General features: G+C 44.3%; 1 long non-coding RNA gene across 1 annotated transcript in view; it reads right to left on the bottom strand.

Moving 5' to 3' along the window:
• Positions 1 to 273: 273 nt before the first annotated feature.
• Positions 274 to 24,337, bottom strand: part of LOC135973175 (uncharacterized) — a 114,425-nt gene continuing 90,361 nt past the window's right edge. Inside the window, exon 4 of the long non-coding RNA XR_010589879.1 lies at positions 274 to 2,439. This is a non-coding gene — a long non-coding RNA (uncharacterized LOC135973175). The remainder of the gene's footprint in view (positions 2,440 to 24,337) is intronic.

The raw sequence follows: 24,337 nt of genomic DNA, 5'->3' as shown, positions 1-24,337 counted from the left end.
AATATGTCTAATTAATGATTCTTGCAGGTGTTCAGGGTTTGAGGTGTTTAATAATTTATTCCAATATTTTTGGATGTTTACAGATAACCTTAATTGTGGTAATTTAAGTTATAACTTTAACGGGTGGCTTTCTATCTGTAACTGGCTTCTGTTGGCCACTAGAGGGCACCCACATCTACCACTACTGCAGAGAGGCTGGCTATTGAGGAAGTTGCTCCCATGCGCAATTGCCAACGTCTTTTTGCAAATAATTCAGGCGCTTCCCAGGCTGAATAGGTCTTTCCAGTTTATTGTTGGGCTTCTGAGAAGGGGAAAAGCTTCAAAACAATGGCCTGGAGTACAATAAGAGCTAGACAGAGCAATAGATTATCATATGTAAACAACAGAAACACTTATTGCCAGATTTATGGTGCCTGAAAATGGATACACCAGCCCAGAATGTCACAGAATGAGAAGTCTTTGGCCCTCTAACTTCTACAGCTCAATTAGTTTCCCTAGCCTATGCCCCAGCCAGTGCAGGATTGTTCCCTACAGCAAGTTACCCAGTGTTTTGTCCAGGCTAGTTCTAGTGTCCCAAGCAGTGGAGTTTCCACCATTTTCCTTGAACGCAATTCCACATTTACTAGAGCTCACTACTAGGAAACGTTTCCTGATATTCAGCCTGTGTTTCCCTTTGCTGAGTTCCATGCCATTTCATTTCATTATACCACCTTCATGCAACCTTAACAAATTCCTCTCCCTCCTTGATTTTTGGTTCTACCCTTTAAGTACTTATAGATGTTTATCCTGTATAGTTAGCAGAGAAAGAAGAGTCCAGATACCCTGGAGATGTGTGCGTTTGAGTTCAGATAGAGAAAATAGGTTTTGTTCTTTTGAGCTTTCCCTCTAAAGCAATTTCCTCAATCTTAATTTTAGTTGTTCTCCTTTGAATTCCGTCCAGTTTGCCAAGGTCTTTGTCCTACCAAGATGTCGAGCTTAGTGCAATATTCTCCTGCAGGTTTGCTCTAGAGCTTTATAGAAAGGGGGTCAGCTCTTCAGTTGGTGTTAACGGGCACAGATCCACTGCAGAGCTAAGCTGATTTATACCACCTGAGGATCTGGCCCAAAGCCCATTACCTCCTCATCCATGACTTGGTCTTTATGTATTCAGCCAAAATCAGGGTCTGTTTTTCCCTCCCAAGTATTGAACGACAAGTACTGATCTGTCTGATATCGCCCTAAGACTCCTTCATCTTTACTGCTTTCTAAATTAGTCCCTCCCACTGAAGACCTGAGTTTTGAAGTTTAGATGATGAAGGGCTAACAGAGGGTAAAGCAAGGGGAGAGTTTGGCTCAGGCACTGCACATGTAATGGCTCCTAAGTCTTCAGCCAGCTTCTAAATCAAATTTTATTTGTCTGCGCCATTGTCACACAGCGCACAGAACTGGTGTAAGTGCGTGACTATGAATCTTCGCTAGAACCATATCTCAAGGTCCTGTTACTCCCCATAGCATAGTGTCTAGGTTGCAGGCAAACCAGAAAAACAGCCACCCCTACCCGCACATAGTCATCTATACAAAAAAAGTCTGAATATTTTGCCAATCCTCTTGCTCAATACTTAACTACCCTAGGTAACCGCCTGCACCGCAGAGCTGGCTCTGCCCCTTTCCTTCCATCACTGCAGCTCTGCAGTGCTCAGGAAATCCAGCACAAGGGGCTTATCTTACAGTAGGTGAAAAATTGGGACCAAGTTCTCCTTGAAGCCCATGGGAGTTTAGCTCGATTAAGGAGTGTAGAACCAGATCCAATGAAAACGAGGCAGCCCCAAATCCCTGGAGCTCTGTAGACTATTTAACTTGAAATACATACTGTAAAAGGGAAAAAAGAGTTAAGTCCTGATTATATGATGATGATGAAAAACGCTTGGAAAAGTCCCTTAGAAGGAGTTTTTGAGTTTGAGCTGAGGAAACCCAGCTTTGCCCTGTTTTGCAAATGCAGGAACAGTTCAAGCAACCTGTGTAATAAGGTGCTGTGCAATGGAGCTCAATGTTTTTGTATCATTGGCAAATTTTACATGGGGAGCAGCTGCTAATAAATTAGCATGGATGTTTTACAGCTTGTTGACACCACCAAATTTTGCAGATATTATTGTGCATACTCAATGGCACGTCTGGAGTATTCCTTTAAAAACAAAGCAAAAAACAAGCATTCACCACCATGCAGGATAAAGAATGCAGGAGAACTCCATACATTTACCCAATAGACCACTGACTGTTCAGCCTGTTCCATAGTTGATCTGATCATAACTCCTAGGCTGGAATCAGCCAAACAGCCATTAGTTGCATGGTGGAAGTGCCGGCTTTTTTCTCACCATGTTTCAAAGCAGGGGAAGGATCATAATCTTTACTTCCCTGGGGTGATGAGAGGCTTCACCGATTGTTGGTTAATCACGTTGAGACCTTTAGATGGAAGGGGTGAAATAAGAGTAAACAGTATCAATTCTTATAGCCTGTAGTAGGTTGGTTTGAAGACAGTGAAGTACACAATAAATTATGCCCGTTATTCAATAAATGATTCCAGTGAGCCTGGGAATTTGTCTCTCAGTATCCACTGTCAGAGAGGGGATGTTCCATACTTCTGTATCATTCCATTTGCTTGACTCTGGCAACACATATTGGATTCGAAATTCTTTCTCCATCCCATTCAGGGTTCATGCCTGACTAATATGTTTAGTGATCATCCACATGGCTGTTTACAAGCTCTTACCTATACTTTACCAGCACAGATTTCCTTTGCTACCCCTCATCTTACTTATAGTGGGCAGCTGTCTTCTTAGGACTGTCCTTTTAACCAGGAATAGAATAAAATTTTGCAAGGCTGAGCTAATAAAGATAGGAGAACCTAAATCCTACAGTTTAAAACTCACTGGTACTTCACTGGCTCTAGAAGCCTTCAAGGTTTTAAAAGGAAGATATATTTTCTTTTGTGGAAAAAACATTGTGGATGTAAGTTTTAGAATACTTTTGAAGCCAGAGAACTTCTAGAGGAATAACAACCACCTGAACTTCACTGGAGCCCTATTAATCACCCAGGGCCAAATTCTCTGTCTCACACCTCTCCTTATGACCGCTGATACTGAACTTTCAAAGAGTATATCCTGTATAAAACGCTGTATAATGCTGCTGGACTTGAGATTTTGTCTTACTGTCTGAAATATGCTGTCCCTTACCTGGGAAAGAAGAAAGGGGTTATATGTCTCATGCAATTTAGAACATGATGCAAGATGCAGTTTTTGCATAGATTTTCCTCCAGTAAATAAGGCTACAAAATAATTGGCAAACCTTTTCCTTCCCTCCAATATTTTCCTCCAAAAATGCGCCAAAATAGAGCTGGCCAAAAAATTTTCAACGAAATGCTGATTCGTCAAAACCAAAACTTCTTGCAGAAAAATATGTTTTGACAAAACTTTAGTCCGGAAGGTTATTCTGGTTAAAGATGGAATTTCTGGTCAAAACCAGAGAAAGTCTGTGTCCTGTGAATCAGGCAGAGCAGGGTCTTCAACCTAGTGCTGCACATTCCACGTGAGTAACCTAACCTCTGGGCTATTGGCTATTTTGGAGTGAGTGAATCTCTCTCTCCCTCCACTCTACTCCACTCCACGCTCCCTTCCACCCCCATTTTGGAAAAAAAAGTCTGTTTTGAAGAACATATGTACATTTAGAAACTTTGAAATGTTTACATCAAATGGAATGTTTGTTCTCCAACCAGTCCTACTCCAAAGAACCCCAACCTAACCAGAGAGGAACAGAAAAGATGGCGCATATCTGGGCAAGAGTGATTATTGTATGGATGCCTAGATATTACAGTGCTGAGCATATGAGAAGGTAGATTGATTAGTTAAGTGTTTCGGAGATCGAATCTAAATGCATCCTCTGTCATTAACATCCCGTGGCTGGATAGATAGATGGCATATTTATTGGCCTAAACTGTTCTGTGCCTGGAAACACCTTCTCAATACTGCACGCTGTTACATAGGAACGTAGGTAGAGACTCATAGGGTCTTCAAACCCCTGTATAACAGAGCTCCTATAAAAGACAATGAGATTCAGCCTGCAGGACAAAAATCCCTAAGAGGGCATGTAGAATTTTAAGGCTTCAGGGGCCCCGTTGCTTCCACTCATCCCACAGAATATGAGCTACTCCCACTGAAGTGAATGTGTGTAGCTTGTACCATCTGTGGGGGGGGGGGGGGGGAGAGGATCAGGCTCCAGGATGGTATGCAGTTGTACTCAGACTAACAAGAAAGATGCCAAAGAGCTTGTAAATTACTGAGCCAGGGAGCAGAGAACAGGAGGGAGATGGGGAAATGAGCACAAAGGCTCTCAGAGTAGCACCCATTAATTAACTGTCCCCCTTCCTGCTTTCTCCCCCTTTTCCCTTCCTCCCTCTGCCTCCTCCCCGTCCCTCTAACAATCTTTGTGCCATTTTGTCCCTATTCAACTGAAAGTGTACGGATATTTTTAATTGCAGAGAAGTTGCTGATGTTCAGTTCCTGCTGGGTAAAAATTATTCAAGATCAATCCCTCTGGGCCCCTTTAAACTCCTGTGAACCCTTGTAAAACTCTGTGAACTTGGTCCTCTTGCTGACTGAGTACTGGATATACTGTACGGTAGCTATCCTCAGGGTGTTCTATGTGTGCTGGAGTTCAAGGCACAGTCGTTGTGTCTTTTTCCAGTCCTAAAACCCAAAATATAATCCTTAAATCTCCTTAGTGTGATAGCCACGTCTCATTGTACCAGGTACTGGGTGAGAGAGGGATGGGAACTGGAATGGGGGTAAAATCAGCAATGTTATCTTATGATTTTATGAGCTCTCTCCCCAAGAATTCTGTCCAGTATCTCCACCAACGGGAGAGCAAGCGAGCCCTGAAGAGTTGTGGCAGGCGAACGTTTAGATGCTGCTCTGCGGTTCTTATCTTAGCTCAGAAAGCTATGTGCAAATAGGCAGCACTGCAGAGTGGAATAAGATCAAGCTTCCCATCAGTTTAATATCATATGAGCCCTCCAGAGAGAGAATTAAATCCTGCCCTTGCAGACAGACAGACCCAACAACCTAAGAAGTCTTTTCAGCCTCTAACAACTGTGGTCCTGGGCTGCTGTTCTGGGGTGTTGGAATTCCTGATGGAGGTTGATCTGGGACAGTTGAGAACCTGGGCCAGCAGAAATCAGTAACACAATCCCCCAGCAAAGTCAGTGATGTTTTCTCTGTAACAAGATCCCCTGGCTCTACAACAAGGGGTCTCTGTTGGCAGTAACCAAACTCCCTCTTAGCCCCTTCAGTTACAAGGAGTCCCTTTCCTTAGACAAATGACCCCAACACCCTCATTCATTAAGGTGCTCTGCTCTCCAATATATGGCCTTCCAGCTCTGTAGCAAGTGCTCAAAGGAGAGCAAACATTTGAAAAGGGGAGGACCTCAGGGCTCAGTTTTCAAAGTGGTTTCATTTGCCTGTGGACCTATCAGGAAAGGAGAGGAGGCCAATTTAAAGAAATGCAGCCCATCTCTGGGTATTTCAGATATTTCCTTTCTCACGCTCAATTCCCATTACAGTGTTTTATATTTCAGTTGGTAAATGAAGATGCCAAGAAACGGCTTTGATCTAAACCCATAAAGCCCCCAGTGTGGCACTGAAATGCCCCTTCCGCACTCTCTGGCAGAGACAGCACCAGATCCTCGGGTGTAAAGCCATGGCTTTTGGCTTGGCTCGCAGCAGTCAGGTCTGTCATAGAAAGGAAAGTCCTCAGGAGGGAGGGCAGTGACAACAGAGGTGGATGCCATCATTTTTCTGGGCCAGCAGAGGTTGGATGTATCAGACTGTCAGAGAGCTCAGTTATCAGGTTAAAGGAAATGCAGTAGATCTAATCTATCTGGGCTTCCCTAAAGCATTTGACTTGGTACCACAGCGGAAATGTAATCATTAAGCTGGAGAAGGAGGGGCTTAATACAGGAATTGTTAAGTGGGTAAGGAACTGGCTAGAGGGGAGATGCTATCAGATTGTACTGAAAGGAGAGCTATCAGACTGGAGGGAGGTCACTAGTGGAGAACTTATCAAAGTAGGCATGCGCTAATGAAATTTGCTGATGACACAAACTTGGGAAGCATTGTCAATACAGAGGCGTATTGCAATATTATACAGGAAGAACAGGATGACCTTGAGGACTGGAGTAATAGAAATGGGATGAAATTTAATAGCATAAAGTGCAAGATCATGCACTTAGGGACAAATAACAAGAATTTCTGCTCTAAGTTGGGCGCTTCTCACTTGGAAATGGTAGAAGAGGAGAAAGACCTTGGTGTATTAGTTGATCACAGGATAACTTTGAGCCAGTGAAACTTTGCAGCAGTGAAAAAGGTAAATGTGATCCTAGGATGCATCATGTGGACCAGGGAAGTATTAATGCCAAGGCACTGGTAAGACTTCAGTTAGAATACTGTGTACAATTCTGGTCACCCATGTTCAAAAGAGATGAATTCAAACTGGAACAGGTACAGAGAAGGGCTGCTAGTGTGGTCAGAGGAATGGGGAGCCTATCTTAACAGAGAAGACTAAAAAAGTGTGGCTTGATTAGCCTATCAAAATGAAGGCTCAGAAGAGATCAGACTGCTTTCTATAAATCCCCGGGGGTGGGTGGTAAACAGCAAAGAGAGGGAAGAGCTATTTAAGCTAAAGGAAAATGTTGGATCAAGAACAAATGGGTAGAAACTGTCCACGAATAAATTTAGTCTAGAAATTACAAGACGGTTTCTAAACATCAGAAGTGTGAGGGTCTGAAACAGCCTCCCAGTTGGAGTTGTGGGGGGGAACCACCAAACTAGTTTTAAGATGCAACGTGATAAGTTTGTGAACAAGATTATATGACAGGGTTGCCTATGATGGTATCAGACTGGATTCTGTGACCCAGGAAGTCCTTTCCAATCCTATGGTTCTGTCTCTCCAAAAAAGGGAACAAGGGGAAGCAGAGCTGATTGTAATATTCTGGAGATCCCCTATGCTAGTGGCCATGGCGTGATTCAATGAAGAGGCCAGTCATCTTCCTACCCACCCATGTATGGATCAGAACTGAAGGTAGTGGGAAAATACAAGTCCAAGGTAAAGAGCACAGTGCAAATCTCACATCCGCACTCAGATGAATCTAGTGTGCAAAATCTGTCACACAAGAACCTGGAAACCTCCTGGGTTACATCCCTACATCTGGAGTCATGTCGCAGTGGGTGAGGGATGCCTGCTAAGTAGCCTACTTGTAAAATTCCATTCTGTCATGCAGCAGACCCATAACTCCCTATCCTGTTTCCCCTCCCCAGGATTATCCCTGGCAGCAATATGTTCAGCCCCTGGGCAGGGAAATTAAAAACATTGGCTCCTACCATTTGAGAATAAACCTTTTTAGCAACCTGGCATTAAGTGAGAAGCAATGCTAATAGCCTTGTGCCCTTTTGAATTTTAGAGATTGATCAGTATGTACTAAGGGAACCGGGACACCACTGGTTATCAATTAATCATACTTTAAAGGCACCCCAGTGTAAGTAATGGGAGACTTATATGGACCAGAGTGGGTTTTTTGTGATTTTTTTTAAGTGGCAGTGGCACTCTGAGAGGGAAGCATGGAAATACAACACACAAGGTGCTGTTCTACATTGTGTGTTTGCTTGGTATTTTGAGCCCTATTTTCATCATCATGTTATGAATACATTTTTCAGTTTTTTGAAAGTGAGGAGCTGACAGCACTGATCAGAGCCAAATCTAATGTGGGCAGACACTGCCCATTCCTATGCAGTCTCAGTGCATCATAATCCTGACTGTAGCACCCCCTGTGATTCCAGTCTGAACTACCATACACAGGTCTGCCAATACACCAACCCCGAGCACCTTCCTGCTATTCGTCCTGGATCCCACACAAACTTGTAACTCTGTCAGTATACCTCATATCATACCTGAAGCACCCTGTTATTCCCATCCTGGAGTCCGCACATATCCCTGCCAGTACACCACAACCTTGACTGACAGAACCCTCCGCGATTCCTCTCTTAGCCCTATTTTAAGTAGAGATAGCCCCCCTCGCTACATTATGTAAGATTTTATGATATACACATAATCATCAAAACTAGGCACACACCCCAATCTTGCTTTCAAATGTAGCTCAAACCAGGATTTGAAATCTGATTCTTCAGCGGTGAAAGGCATTTCTTCCAGGACTGTTAGCTTTGGGTGATCTGTGATATATTCAGCGATCGGATACAAATATGTATGCTTCTGAGAGCAGAACTTGGAACGTGTTGCTGTGCGTGAGTGGTGTGTGATAAAGTTCTACAGTACCTTTTATCCAACCATCTAAAAGCATTTTAAAAACAATTAATCCTTACAACCAGCAGGTAAGTGTTGTTATCCCCATTTTACAAAGTGAATGGAAGGTTTAAGGCTCTTGGCTAGAATTGTGACACTAGGGGTTGGATGGATATTCAGAAGCAGCCCAGAAATTCCACTTGATCCCTCCCCATTCTTGCCATATTATATTAGAAGTGACAGTGTTTGTAAGTCATTCATCAGGGTATCTGGACCTTAGTTACATGCATCTAAAAGTATCAATTCCCTCAGAAGAGGGAGGCAAGATCTTCCTACCCCTGCTTCCCAGCCAAACTTAAGCCACTTAGAAAGATGAAAAACTAGCTGGGCATTTCTAGAGCTCAAAGGCAGGATCATTGCACCAGCTTGGAGAAGATTCATGAAAAGAGGAAGATTCTTGCATTGTACTTTAAGGTGAGAAGACTTGGGTTAAGCTTGATCTCCAGAGATGTAGCTGTGGCCTGACCTGCTGAAGTTTGAGCTGACATCACACAGACCTCTACTTTGGTTCCAGCTCAGGACCCAAAGGCCAAGCACGTGCATGTTTGTATTGTTATGTTCCATCATGCCGCGGTCACAGCTCCTCTGCTCCAGCTTCCATCAGAAGGGCACACGCACATGCTTTTACCCTTCACATCTGACCCAAACCGGGCAGCCTCTTTGCTGTCCTCTTAACTGCTTGGGCAGAAGTCAGCCACTGAACGGAATGGCCTGTGACAAGCTACACACACTCATACCTAGCCAAGACTGAACTGCTGCAGACCAGCCAAAAACAGCAGAACAGCGAGCAAAGCTTTTTAGCCGCTGATCTGCTTGGGAAGAGTAGAAGCCATTGTGGAGTCTGAGCATTTTTCCACAACTAGATGAAACACATTATGGCTCCCATCGAACAGGAATCTGTATTGTTCTCCCACCTACCTGGAAAATATTGCTAAGTCATCCACAAAATTACACTGGTCCTGCGGCTTTAGGGAAAAGATGATCACCAGCTAGGAGCAACAAGGTATCTTCCTGCCCTCCCGCCGCGCACACACCCACCCCTCCATGGGATACTGTTATAAAGTGGCCAGGTGCATTATAGGGATTTTTTTTTCACCTTCTTCTAAAGCGCTGGCATGGGTCGCTGTTAGGGACAGGATATTAGACAAAACAGACTGTTGGGCGTACAGTACAAAGTAAATACATTAACTTCTGGGCCAAAATCTTCTAGCACCAGGTTTCAGCTCAGAGCAGATGACTACTGTTGAGTCACAAAGCCCCTGAGGAACAGGGGGTCTGCACTGAACAGGTGTCCATTTCTGTACTGTACAACCACTGCTGCAGCTCTGGTGGAAGCAGCTGCTGAAGGCTTTTGGTAGATAGCAGCACGCTAATGAATTGAAAAGTAGCAGAGGAAATTTCTAGCAGCATAGAGGGGAATATAACAGCCACAGAATCAGAAGCAATTCATTTGCTCTATGTGGAGCTAAAGACTTGCTGACTTGGGCAAGTCACTTAATCTACACAGAGACAGTATGGACCAGTGGAAAGGGCTTTGGAGTGGCAATCAAGAGAACTGTATTCTACTGCTGATGCCAGGAAAGGGTCTCTTCTATTGGTTAGAACAAGCAATGGAGTCAGGACTCCTGGATTCTCTTTCCAGTTCTGGGAGGAAGTGTGGCTAGTGGTTAGAGCCCAGGAGTTAAGACTCCTCAATTCTATTCCCAGCTGTGAGACTGGCTGACTCTGAAACTGGCTTAGGCCTGTCACTTCCCTCTGTGCCTCAATTCCTCCAGCTATAAAATGATGCTTGACCAGGTTTGCAAAGCACTTTGTGATATATGGAAGGAAAGTGCTACAAAAAGGACAAAAGTGTTAGTATTAAAGCACCATCCTCTCACCTCACAGGACCAGAGTGCTAATCCTACCGCAAGCAAGGAGCAAATTCAGATTACACTCATCGCCATGGAAGTGAAACAGCGTCCAATTCATTTGTAGGAAAACAAAACCAAACACACAACCTTTGCCCAGATTTCTTTCATTGCTTTTTAGAAGCTTGCGGTGTCAGGAAAATTGGGGCATTAACCCAATGGCAAAGAAATCATGTTACACTAAAAGCTTTGCCTACATCTGGAGGCTGAAGTTATCATCAATGTGTTAACCGTATGATACAGTATTAACAAAAGAGACTGATGAGTGTTCCTCAGGCAAAGGAAATCAACTGGTGTTTTTAACTTTGTTGGATTCTTTAGATTTTAAGATCTTCAGCAAGGCTGTTCTGCAGGACCTGGGAGTAATCAAGATGCAACAGTCACTCACTCAGACAACTTTCCCAGGAACACATGCACTCACACAGACCACGCATTCAAATATGAATGCATACTGTGCTACACATATATTAATGCTGCTGTTCAGGAACTGTCTGGATATTCCCGCTGCCAACTCGGCTGCTCAGTCAATTGCAGCACTCAACCGCGCCAGCTCAACATGACAAATAAAGTAAACACTGAAAACCAGCTCATCGTTGCTGGATATCGCATCACAGCCACTAAAGCGAGACGGTATCTTTTAAGGAACAGATCTCATGGAAAAGACAGACCTTTTGGTTGAAGGTTTTCACTACCACCCTCCAGGTGAGCTGTTTGCTCAGTCGTTTCAGCAACATCTGTTGGAATACTGCACACACACACACACCCCCAAACTTGGCCGTACGCTTCAGGAAACTCGTGCAGAAACTTCATGAGGGGCATGTTTCCAGCCACCCCACCCTTCTCTTCTGCCTGTGCTGTCTCCTCACTGGAAAAATGCATCCTCTGTATTGTACCTAGGAAAGTGGAAAATATCCCTCCAGAATCTCCCACACTTCTTGACTACCACGAATCCTGACAAAAGTCTAAATCCAACAGCATAGGACAGCCAGCAGAAGCTATTCACAGGAGAGCAAGCAGGGGGAAGCTGCAATTGGGGTGAATCAGAAGGAGCATCGCCCAAATTGTTTCAGTTAGAGATGGGCCTAAAGCTAAGCCTCTGATCCAAGCAGCCTGAACTTTGAGATGTTGGAATTCAGTCCAGCTGTAGATTGAGGCTTGGGTCCATGGTGAGAGTTTCAAAGCGTTGCAAGATGCAGACAACTGCCATTCAGCTGACAGGGAACCTCTGCTTAGAAGGTGGCTGTTTTCATAAACTAGGAAGAGAGGTCAGGGCTATCTAACAGGTAACTGCAACCATGAACTTTTCCACAGAAGGTGGACACAGGTTAACACCTTTTACCTCATTTAGCTGGTCAAGTTTGACTGTAAACTCATCCTTTTCTTAATCTAGATAGTGAGGGTTACACTCTATTTCTCTAGTGGGAAGCAAAAGAGGAAGCAAACCAACCTTAAACAAAATATGAAGCCATGAAGATGTTTAGTGTCCTACAATATATCAGTGGACAGGTAAGCTAGGGACAAGGGTGAATGATGGTAGGGTGACCAGATGTCCCAATTTTATAGTGACAGTCCTGATTTTTGGGTCTTTTTCTTATATAGGCGCCTATTACCTCCCACCCCCTGTCCTGATTTTTCACACTTACTGTCTGGTCAACCTAAATGATAGCGACATGGGCACTACATGAGTCTTATTAGGAATGCTTTGTACTCCCAGAACACACTCCACCCAGGGTCTCAAAGCACTTTAAAAAGCATTAATGGCTTAATCCTCACAGCACCCCATTTGGGTAGAAAACTATTACTACGGCATAAGAAACTGAGGCCGACAAAGGTGAAATGAATTGCCTAAAGGCACCCAGAAAGCCTGCGACAGAACTTAGTACAGCACCCAGAACACCTACCTCCCAGGCACGTGCTTGAGCCAGAAGACCAAGCACGTCGTTTCACTTAATGTGTGAAAACGGACTCTCATACATTTGTTCCTAGGCGGAAAGGTCAGCATTTCACTAACTTTTCATGTAGAAAATGTTATTTCTGCCTTTCTCCCTCTAGTCAAATGGATCAAATTTTGTGAAATCTGGATTTTCACTAGGAAGAAACATCACCATTTTATGATGGAAATGACAAAACATTACCTCATGATGGAACAATCACACCTAGGCCACAGAAATACACAGTTCACCAACTAACCATACACATAGACAGAGACCAGGGTCACCAAACACACTGAACACATATGCAAGCAACATGATCATAAAAGCTAACATAGTGGAAGTACTGAAAACATCTGGAGAGAGAGACTCATAAGATTTCCAACCCATGTTTGCAAAACTGGCAGGCTCCAATAGGCATCCAAACCTTTAGGTGCTTATCTAAAACAGATCTCTGATTATTTTGAGGTCCTCCCTCATCATTATATTTCCCCTTTATCTGGAAATCTAGCCACCAGACCACCTGCCTTGAAAAGGGAAGAGAGATCGTACAGAGAAAAGAAGGCTGGACAGAGACAGACCATCTCTTCGCACATCCACGGAGGAGACGCCTCTCATCTGGGATAGATCAGCCTGTGAAATGACCCTCTTCAGTCCCTGATGTAACAGAGTAGAATTTGGCACTGACCTGATTTTCCCAAAGGAGAGCAGTTCTCAACATCCAGGAAAAGAACCAGTTGTGATGGCCTGACAACTGGGCCTGCGGCGCTCTATGAGCTGCCAGTGCAGTCAGTCACCCTTTCATTTCCAGTTCTCTGGAGTAGTAAGGGATTACAGGATTCCTCTACAGCTGGGACAGCTGCCAGCCATCCAGCCTGATTTGTACATATTACGCCAGCTTCAGTTCAAACATTTGTGCAAAAAGAAAACACTGGGTATTTCATGTGAAACAGAGAATCTACACTTAAACTAGAGGTGTAAAATTCAAGTCTCAATCCGAACTACCCCAAAGTTCAGGGGCTTTGGTTCGGTCCATTACTGCTTCTTCCTCACTCAGTGACCTATTCCCTGTGCGTCTTCATAGATTCATAAATTCCCAGGCCAGAAAGGACCATCATGATCATCTAGTCTGACCTCCCGTACAGCACAGGCCATAGAACATCCCTAAAATATTTCCTAGCATCTTAGAAAAACATTCAATCTTGATTTTAAAATTGTCAGTGATGGAGAATCCACCATGACCCTTGGAAAATTGTTCCGATGGTTCATTACTCTCCAAGTTAAAACAAAAATCTACACCTTATTTCCAGTCTGAATTTGTCTAGTTTCAACTTCCAGCCTTTGGATTATGTTATACCTCTCTCTGATGGATTGGTGAGCCCACTGTTAAATATTCGTTTCCTGTGTAGGTACTTATAGATCATAACCAAGTCACCCCTTAAAAAAGCTAAATAGATTGAGGTCCTTGCATCTACCCCTGTAAAGCAGGTTTTCTAATCCTTTAATCATTCTCATGGCTCTTCTCTAAGCCCTCTCCAATTTTTCAACATCCTTCTTGAATTGTGGACACTAGAACTGGTCACAGTATTCCAGGAGCAGTTGCACCAGTGCCAAACATAGAAGTAAACTAACCTCTAGTCATACTCGGCATAGGCGCCGACTCCGTGGGTGCTCAGGGGCTGAAGCCCCCACAGGGAAAAATTAGCAGGTGCTCTGCACTCACGGCAGTCAAGCTCCCTCCTCCTCACCTCCTTCTCCCCCCCCCCGTAGTGCGCTGCGTCCCCTCTCCTCCTTCTCCCTCCTAGCGCTTTCCGCCCTCCCCACCACCTTACAGCTGTTTGGCGGCGCTTAGGACTTTCCTGGAGTGAGGAGGAGGAGTGGTAACACGGCACGCTCAAGGGAGTAGGCGGAGAACAGGCAGGTCAGGGACTTGGGGGAAGAGGGTGGAATCGGGGCAGGAAGGGGCAGGGCTGGAGTGGTAAAAGGCGGGGTGGGGCGGGGACTTTGGGGAAGGGATGGAATGGGGTGGGGTGAGGGCGGTGCGGGGCGGGGCCGAGCACCCACTGGTCAGAGGGGAAGTCAGCGCCTATGATACTCAAGATTCCCCTGTTTATGCATCCTAGGATTACATAAGCCCTTTTGGTCGCAGCATCACCCTGGGAGCTCATGTTCAGCTGATTATCCTCCACAACCCCCACATTTTTTCCAGAGTCACTGCTTCCCAGGATGGCATCCTCCATCCTGTAAGTGCAGCCTACATTCTTTGTTCCTAAATGTATACATTTAAATTTAGCCATATTAAAAACACATATTGTTTGAGCCCAGCTTACCAAACGATCCAGATCCATACACCAGGGATGCACTAACTTTCACAGTAACAGTGGGAGAACCTCATTTGCCTAAGTGCCAGGGTTCTGTGCTTTTTGGAGCAGGAGGATCTGAGTTTTAGCCCCCTTGCTATGAACAGTATAAGGCCTATGACAAACAGCTGAGCAGTTCTGATTCTATCCAGCACAGGACAGCAATATTCACACACTGGCCAGTTTGTTACATTTTATCACTGAAGATGATGAAAGGGACAATAAGACTCAGCTTAATTTTCATAGCCCCAGCTAAGTCTCAAGCTGTGGCCATTAGAAAATAATTTATCTTTGGGCTTATAAAATGAGCAAACTTGCCGTGGACAGAATATCGCTGAAGTCACATGAGTTCACTTTTTTGACCCTAACTGCAGCTTGAACATTTTAAACACAATTCCCATGTTATATCTGAGCAGTTAAATTGTGTGCAGTAAAACAGGCTCCTAGCAAACCTAAGTTAAATTTCAGGACCACAGCATCTGCAAGGAGGAGCATGAATGTTACAATTGTAACAAAGCCTGGGAATCTGAGAAGACTGCACAGGATTAGTCAGCGGGTAATACAAAACCCAAAAGCCCCACACACCAGTAAACAGCCAGACACTCTGTCCAAATCTCTCATCCCCACCAGCCGTTACATTGTGGGAAAGGACTAGTAGCGAATACCTGATCCCTCCAGCTACTCTGGAATGTGGCTCCTGACCAGCGTTAGATGGGGGAAACAATGGGTAAGTTCTCAGGGCACTGGCATTGCAGGAAGTGTGCGTCAAGGAGCCTAATGGAGAGGAAAAAGGGCAGCAGTGATGGAGGAGCCTGATTGCAATCGAATTATATGTCCTTAGTGAAAGGGAAGGGAAACCAACACACGTGTGTCCCATGTGTGTTTTACATTTGGACATCTTGCATATTGGGATGCATGTTTCTTCGACATACAGATATGCTTTCAAACAGCCAGTGCATATTTATTTATATAAACTCCCCTCCATGTTGCTATTTCTTCTTGTTGCACCAGGTTTGATCTGGCCTCAGGGCACACATAATGGTTTGCAGCAAAGTGGTCCCTAAACAGACCCCACTCCTAGCACAAGTATTTACAGAAACAAACAACTCCTTATTAACCCGTGTGAGGTCCTCCAGCCATTCCGGTTTTCAAAGGGCTAACTGCAATCTCTATGAGTGGATAGTCTTCCTTCAGCAGGCTGGAATCTGAACAGATTTCATCTGGCAGCACTAGTGATACTCAGTGAGTGCTTCCCTCTAGAACATCAAGGGGAGAATCCATCTGCACTCCTGAGCAGGCCTTTGGGACAACCATATGTATTACCATTTTTAAGCATTTCAGAGTACCCATAAATGTGCTAGGCACTCCACAAACAAATAGAAAAGACAGTTCCTGCCCCAACGAGCTTTCAATGTAAATACGAGGCAAGATACTAGCAAGAGTAACAAACAGCTGGGAAGTAGTAAGAGGAGAGGCCAGAGTTATAAAACAAAGGGGATGTGGTTACCAAGGTTTATAGAGCATCCATTTCATGGGGCAATTATACATACAAGAACATGGGAACACGCACGTGTACAGACATACATTTTTTAATTAGAATAAAAAATGCAGACATAACCTCTGAACAATTCTAGTCTATTCTACATAGATTTTTATCCTGCGCTCATCACTGTAACATCTGAATGCCTTCCAGCCATGCATTAAGCAATGTGACTACACATCTGTCACGAGTTCTTAAATTTAAATGAAAACAATCATAAGTTTGATGAGACCTTACGCATGATGGAAGTATATCAACAGAAGGTAACTATGATCTAAAACCAGGTCCCCTTGATGTTAGTGGCTTTGGTTTTATAGCTCATAACCAATACCTGGAACTGGATGTAGAAGCAGATAGGCAGAGCCCAGAGCACTACCGTTATGCACTGCCAGATTCAAAAGACAAGTAAGTCACTGCATTCTGCACCGGGGAAGCTTCAGATTGCTTCTCGATGGTAGCTCCAAACAATGCACATTGCAGCAGTCTGGGATGGAGTTCACAATGGCCAGAATTATAGTAACAAAGACCACATCACAAAGGGCCCAAAGTAATCTTCTGAGGGTCACTTCCCTTGGAGGTGCCATGGGCTTTGAAATACAGATGGGTATTGCCTTGCCCCCCCAATAGTGACTACTCACACATACACACACCATGCCACCCTCGCTTCTGTGCTGCTGCTAGCAGTGGCACTGCCTTCAGAGCTGGGCACCTGGCCAGAAGCCACTGCTCTCAGGCCGCCCAGCTCTGAAGGCAGCACAGAAGTAAGGATGGCAATACCGCAACCCTCCTACAATAGCCAGATGTCTCGGGGGGAGACTAGATAACCCTGGCTTGAAAACTGCTTTGTATCATTATCTATATATGACCCAGTTATGGTAAATTACACTTACCTCAGTGTAATTTCAGACTTTGGTGGAGGGAGTTACTCCTGATTTACCCTAGTGTAAATGTGACCCAGAATCAGGCCAGTGTAAGCATAGCACGAAGGTGATACAAGCTCTACAAACACCAGTAAGCAGGAAAATATAAAGCAAGAAATATTATTCCAGGTTGTTCTGTCAGAAGTAATGAACTTAAACTTAATATTCCAATTAGACAGAAGGATTCCACAACAGAACGGGGGTCAAGAGATGTGTTCAATGCACGATCTATAGCGAAATTAGATAACGCACTCCAGTGAATAGAGGGAATTGGCACCAGGTATAAAGGGATTGGATTTAGTGACCTACAAGGCGCCTTCTAGCATGAGCTTCTAGGATTTTACATTGCATTATTCATACAGGGCATCACAAAACACTGTGCCATATTCCAATAATCCTAAGAACTATCCCCCTGATGTTAATGGGGCTATTCATGTGGAAAGGTGCTACCCAGTGTGAGTAAGCATATCAGAGCATGGCCCTTCATTGAATAACTGGGGAGAAAGAGAGGCCATGAAGTCCGGGAAAGGAATCCTAGATTAAGTGACGAAACCAATATAGAGTACAGCAGCCATTCAGCAAGAACAATGGAGTTACAGGCCTGCCTTGATGGTACAAGAGCCTACTGGGAATGACCACATATTTTCAGAAAGATTTGCTAAATTCCCTGTCTTACATTTGCTAATTTGAATTCCTAGCTCTGCTACCTGGGATGCTTGTTCTCTCTCAGACAGTGGCTGGGGATCATGAGACAAAGGATAAAGAGCTCTTAATGAGTGAACCTTAGCTCATTTCAGTGAAGCACTCTGAAGTTCTGATGTTCCTCAAGCCTCTTCCAAATGATCAGAACCTACCTACCCCCTGCTCCATCTTTGCGTATATGGTGCACTCAACATAGAAGCGCCAGTATGCAGGTGCCAAGTATAGCAATGAGTCACATTATTCCATCCTCAAAGGACTCTCTTCTTCATCTTTATTTGACCTCTTAGGCCTGCAAAGAGGAGCTGAAAGTTCTCACCAGAAATGACTCTCATGAGATTTCCAGCTGGCATTTCTTGCTCTCATTTGTGCTGGAAAAACCATGGGAATTCCCCTTCCCACAGTATCCCAGCCCCTCCGCTCTGAATCCTGTCCAGAGCCCTGCAGTGCAGAAGAACACAAAAGTCAAAAATAGAAAAGGAGAAAACAGTGACATGAGCATCTTCGTACCAAACACTTGTACAGAGGGAAGAGTGGGTTGGGGGTTGGGGGACGGCTGTGTCTTATTTTATAAGAACTGGTTTGCCCAGCCCTGTGAAACACGAAAGAGGATGTTTTTGATCAGGAGAATGAAGCTGAGCTCTGCCCCTGGAAGCTAAACCAGACCTCGTGTACAAAGGGGGAAATTGGGTTCTGGTGATTCACCTTAACTTCCCAGGACTTTGCACTGAACTTAGCCCCCAAAGCCACTTCTGACATCACCATTCCCTGGGAAGGGTGATTGTATGGGAGAGCTCTCTGTGTGTGGGTGGGGTGAGAATGGGGAAAGCCTCTTTGACCTTACAGGGCAAACCCAGGTGGCTTGTAAAATATTCTTTCCACGTCAAGAGTGCTGGATGAGAAAATATTAGTAATGATTTCACTGCACCGGCTGGAGGAAAATGAGGCGCTGGGAGGACAAAGCGGACCCTTGTCAGAAATGATGGAATGGTTTAGACTCTCCCTCACAGTCCAACATGCAAATCCTGGCATGCATGCTGCATGCAGGCTGGTTTTCTTTCCCCCTGTTAGCTTGTGGGTGAGGCCACCTCTGGCTGGGCGCAGGGGGTCGGGAGAGAGAGGAGGAGAAGGGATTTTCAAGGGGCACAGTGGCCACACTCCTCCATCTCCATCTCTGGAAAGAGTATATCGCATGGAAAAAACAAGAACACATTCCACTGGTGCAATCTCAAAAACTTTCACCTCACTGGGACCCAACATTGATGCTATTCTGATGCCAGGGTGAGAAGTGGCTATTTAACAAGAAAGGAAAGGAGAATAAAAAGCATAGCCCACGTCAAGGCTGAGGAGAGCTTCAGCACAGAGGAGACATTATTCTCAGTTTTGGATTAAGCTCAGTGTTTTAATGAAAGCACTTATTAGCCCCAGCTGGGGTTCAATTTTCCAGAGAGTTATGAAAAAAAATATTGCCCTAGTCATTCTTCTCCCAGTTTGTGCAGAGACATCAATAACTGATCCTAATACTCTATTGGAAAGTAACAGCTGGGTAAAAGCCTCTGGCTATAAACAATTGAGTTGCTTTCCATTTTAAAGTACATTTTTTTGGCTATACTGTGTCCATGTTTTTCACCCCTCCAGGATTTTGGATGGTTCTGATGGAGATTGGAGTAACTCTGGCCTTGCCACCCTCTGGCTGCATCAGAGCCATCTCATCTACCAGCAGAGGAGGATCAATTGTCTTTGGAGCCCATCAAGGCCGACTCCTTAACTGGATGACAGGCCTGGTGCTGAGCATAATATGAAGTGCTCCTTCTAGTCACTGAGCACACTGGTACTAGGATCAAATCCAGCAGATGCATGCAAAGCACTCAGTCTTTGAGAGCAAGGGACTGGATGGCATTTGTCTCCTGAATTCTTATGCAGAGCATCAAATTACAGGGATCAAACACTCATTGGACATTGAGTCCATTCTCCCATGTAGGTCTCTGCCAGCCTAAGAAGTGGGCAACTAGTGCACATATTTAAAAAAAAAAAAAAAAAAACCTTTCAAAATTCCCCAAGAATCCCATGTCTGAACATTCAGAGCCTGACCCTTATCTCCTATTAAGTTCAGCTAAGAGGAAGGAGGGCCCAATGGTTACCGCAATAGCCGGGCATTTAGGAGACTCAGGTTCAAACTTCTGCTCTGCCACAGACTTTCGGTGTGACCTTGGGCAACTCACTTTGCCCCTGTGCCTGAGTTCCCTGTCTGTAAAATAGGGATAATAGCATTAGTCTACCTCACAGTGGGTTTGTGAGGATAAATTCATTTGTGATTAAGCAGTGCTCAGATATTGCTGTGGCGGGGGCCATACAAGTGTCATAGATAGAATTAGAAATGCCACAAACTCAAAAGAGAGTTCCATAATTTATATCTTAACAATAAATTGATACTTAAGTCAGACCAAACTTCACTTCCTTAGGAAGTTATCCTATCAGATGGGAAGAGAGCATTCAGCAATCAGAGCATAAATGCTAAACAAAGAGAAAAACCTTCCCTTTCCTACCTGCAGAGGATATGTGGTGGAGGAAGGTCCAGTTTGACACAAGAGGTCCTTGTTAGAGTAAGCAATTGACAATTGTGTCCTGTACATTTTCCAGATTCTGGCCTCTCAGAGTTTGCCTGCATTTTGGAATCACTTTAATACCAGTGACAGTTCAGGAGTTGGGAGAGAAAAATTTGAAAATTCTATTACACAGAAGCTTAAGGGTGTCATTTTCAAAAGCACTTATGTGACGTAGGCACACCAGTCCCATTGAAATTGAAAATCAATGGAACTAGTGCTCCTATGCTACTCAGGCACTTCTGAAAATTCCTCTCGTGTGATAACAAAGGGGAAAGTAGGAAGCATACTACAAGGAAAAGGGGAGAGAGATTATGTACATATCTAAGTATATGAGCAAGTGTGTCTGTATCCGTGTGTGCCGTGCTTATTATTATTTACCAAATGCCTGGCAATATAAGACAATAGACACTGACCAAGGAGCTCACAGTCTGTTAGACAATATAGCGCAGGCACATTGTACAGTAGATGGCCAGGGTCGAACATGATGTCAATGCAGAATAGTGATGTGTGCCATGTATGGTTGGTGTTTCACAGGTGGGGCTGTTGTATGTGTGCATATGTGCAAGAGGGGTATATGCTGTGGGCACAGCTTGTGTCATTTAGAAACCAGAGAAAGGAGATGTCTGATGTTCTATATAAAAAAAATAACTGACATCAGGATAAAGAGGAGATTTTGCGAGGGGAGCCTGCAGCATCCATGGCCACAAGAAAAGCCCAAGTGACGGCAGTGTGTTACACTTGCCTGGGGAATAAAGGCAGGTCACAGAGGGTGCCTCTCCCATTCTCAGGCTCCAGTGAGAAGGCAGCAGAGGAAAAGCTGCCGATGAATGTGAACAATTTCTGGAAGAGTTTAAAGCTGTCCTCACATGAACAGCTGCGCTGAACCGTAATGGATGGTCACTGTCAAGTACAAACTGTAAATTTCCTCACAGAACGGGGTTGTGTGTTTATTATTGAGCCACATGTTACCCGGGGGCCCTGCAGGGAGGGGGTGGGGAAGCCCACTCAAGCTGTTGCCAGATTGAAGATTTAACATTTTTTTATTGTAGCTGTTGGAGTTATTCTTTCCACTTGGAATTTCAAATCTGGATGGATATTTCCAGGATATCAGATAGATTTCACAATCTGCTTGGCATAATGCAATTTTAAATACCATTTAAAAACAAAGGGCCAGATCCTTAGATGGTGTCAGTCAAGGTATCTCCATTCAGTGTATACCAGCTGAGGACCTGGGCCTTATCCTTTGCAGAGATCAGATAAGCAAGACTAAAAAGAACCACCTCCTTTTCACAGTCCAAGCCCTGAAGGCCTTACTCACTCCATATCCCAGAAAATCTCTGCATTCCCAGCCACCCCCAACTGAAAAGGGGCAACCGTGGCTGCTTTTCTCACAGCTGTATGGACAATGTTCAGTATTCCCAGAGAGGCCCGCAAGTGCAAGCCAACTCAGTATGATGAAATATGTTTCCAGCAAGCACCCTCTAGCCAGGCGCAGAGCATGATGAGCACAGCTGCAACAAGCCCCAAATGCAGATGTTACTCATCATCTCATGTAAATAAGTGATGAGCATCTGAAAAGAAACTGGGTTTGAGTGTCACACAGACCAGCCATTCATCGCAGGCCAGTTCCATTAGATTTGCCTGATGAATAAACTCAAGTGTATCAGTATAACCCAAGTATATAATTGAGGAGGTTCTGTGGCCCAGCCTCCCTCCTCGTCTGCACACAGAGGTAACTCCCAGGCTAACTGAAGGACTTAGGTGCTCTTTTGGGGATGATCAAGTTCTTAAAGGCATGTTCCGTTCAAGACGCCAGAGGAGGCACCTGGATGATGCATAATGATTGCACAGGCTGTGAATCAACGTAATATGCCTTCAGAGTAATTGAAATTTACCTTTTTCTTTCCGCCCCCCCAACTCTGAAAATAAAAATCTGGCCATATCTGGCCATACTGCAAATCCGGAAATTGACACATATGGTATATTTCACCTTCTCCTTCCAGAGAGCTCTTTAAGGCAAATAGCCAAGACAGACCCAGCTTTTCGTCTAGCAAAGCCATTCAACCTAAAACTGGAGTATGCAAATAGGCATTTGAGAAAGGGAGAGACTAGTGGCCTGAGTAAAGGTCTGGGACTCAGGAGGTCCTGATTTTTAATCCTGCTCTGGCCCTGACTTTGTGGCCTTAAGCTTCATTTCCCCTACCAATACTTACTCACATGGTGTTGGTTTGTAAAGTACAATGAAGATGAACACTACATACTATAGGTTGCAAAGTATAATTATTATTAGCACATGCGTACTGGGTAATTGCACCCAGAAACAGGCAGCTGGACATATAATTGCCTAGCCTGTTTGCAAAAAAGCAGGATTTTAAGGGCCACAACATTTTTGTGGGTGCAGCCATCAAGCCTATAACTGAAAATATAGCTGACAGTATTAAATGGGAATAGAAAGAATCAAGCTAGTTACAATAAAAAATATTTCTAGAATTTGTATAGTGCATTATTATAGAGAGAACATATATTCAGAGTAATAGTAACTTGCTTTACAGTAACTCCCTCCATAATGCTGTAACGACTGTATCCACTACAGACCAAAGAGACACACTCACAGCTGAGACCCTAGTTTCAGCTTTAAAAAACATAGGTCTCTAGCACTAGAGCTAGAGGAGATCTCCCTTTGGTGTCCGTGGTAGTATGTCCCTTATTGTCTCTCCAGACTCCCCCCTACACACACTCTATAATAAAAGTGAGTTCTGGAGGCAGTCACTGAGGATGGTTGCCTTTATTGATCCAACTGTTCAGAATTGCGGCACCATTAAGTGTGCTCACTATGCAAGCCACGTTAGGCAGCAAGTTTGAGAGTAGGGTCATCACACCACAATGTGTTTGCATACCACAGTGTGAATTTTATCTGAAAATAGAAGCATTTGATTTGTTTGTTTAGGTCAAAATGTGCATCTGTGAGCCATCTTGCTGAATCCTCATACTTGTCAAACAAGCAACATCTCATCTGGCTCCTACTATTTCACAGTTTCAGAACTCCCCCTCATGCTCCCACAGCCAAGTTACTAGGAAAAAATATTTCATTAACACACGAGACCAGTTCCAAAAGCCCTGACCCAGTCTGATTTCAGTCCATTCTCCCACTGAAGTCACTGAAAGTTCTCCCTGAGTAATGACTCAAGCTTCCAGGATCTGCCTGATCTAACCTGCTGTCTCCATCAGGGAACCTCAGATTTTGCCCAGCACCTGCCTGCCCTGACTCCACCAGGAGCCCAGAGCCACACTTAATTTTCCCAAATTATCCCCTCGTCTTTGATTCAGATCAGAGGCATGGCACACAGAAACTAGTGCAATACTCCAGAGAGCTCAGCGCAAGATGTCACATTGCATGCTGAAAGCTGTTTCCACTCAGTCTCACCTGCATCCTGAACGTGGGCAAGAGTGGGCGTCGCTGCAGAATTCTGCGGGCTACATTTTGGCCATACCTTGGCTATGTAAATAAACAGGCAATTCTGAACTGAGCTCCCATAAATCCCCTACAAATTCTTAATGACTCTGAAGACTTAATAAAGAGGTTCATAGTGTAGGCAGCAGCCAGTAATTATGGTTTTGGAAGCTGTGAAGCAGCATGCAGAAGCCTAGCTCTGTGATTGCAATGAGAGCAGGGATAATAGTTCTTTCAGAGCACAACATGTTCCCTTTGCAGTCTTATTACCCAGCTCTCTTCAGCTGGAAAGTACACAGCCAAGTGTCCTGGGAAGTCAGCTTTAACCCAAAATGTAAAAAATTCAAAATAAAGACAAAATCTTCGGTCTGGAATCACCCAGCATTTTGGGCTAACGATATGCAAACCGTACATCAAAAGCAAGACTGATTTAGCAAAAATTAAAAAGGGACACTTGCTGTGTTTTGCACATTGGCCATCTTTTCATACATTAGGTTTTGCTATCAGTGCTGCCTATATAGTTAGGGATGCATAACCC

The sequence above is a fragment of the Chrysemys picta genome, chromosome 8 (assembly GCF_011386835.1).
Source record: "Chrysemys picta bellii isolate R12L10 chromosome 8, ASM1138683v2, whole genome shotgun sequence".
NCBI classification, from domain to species: domain Eukaryota; kingdom Metazoa; phylum Chordata; order Testudines; family Emydidae; genus Chrysemys; species Chrysemys picta.
Note: the sequence above shows the minus strand (reverse complement) of the source record. Positions and strands in the feature narration are given on the sequence as shown.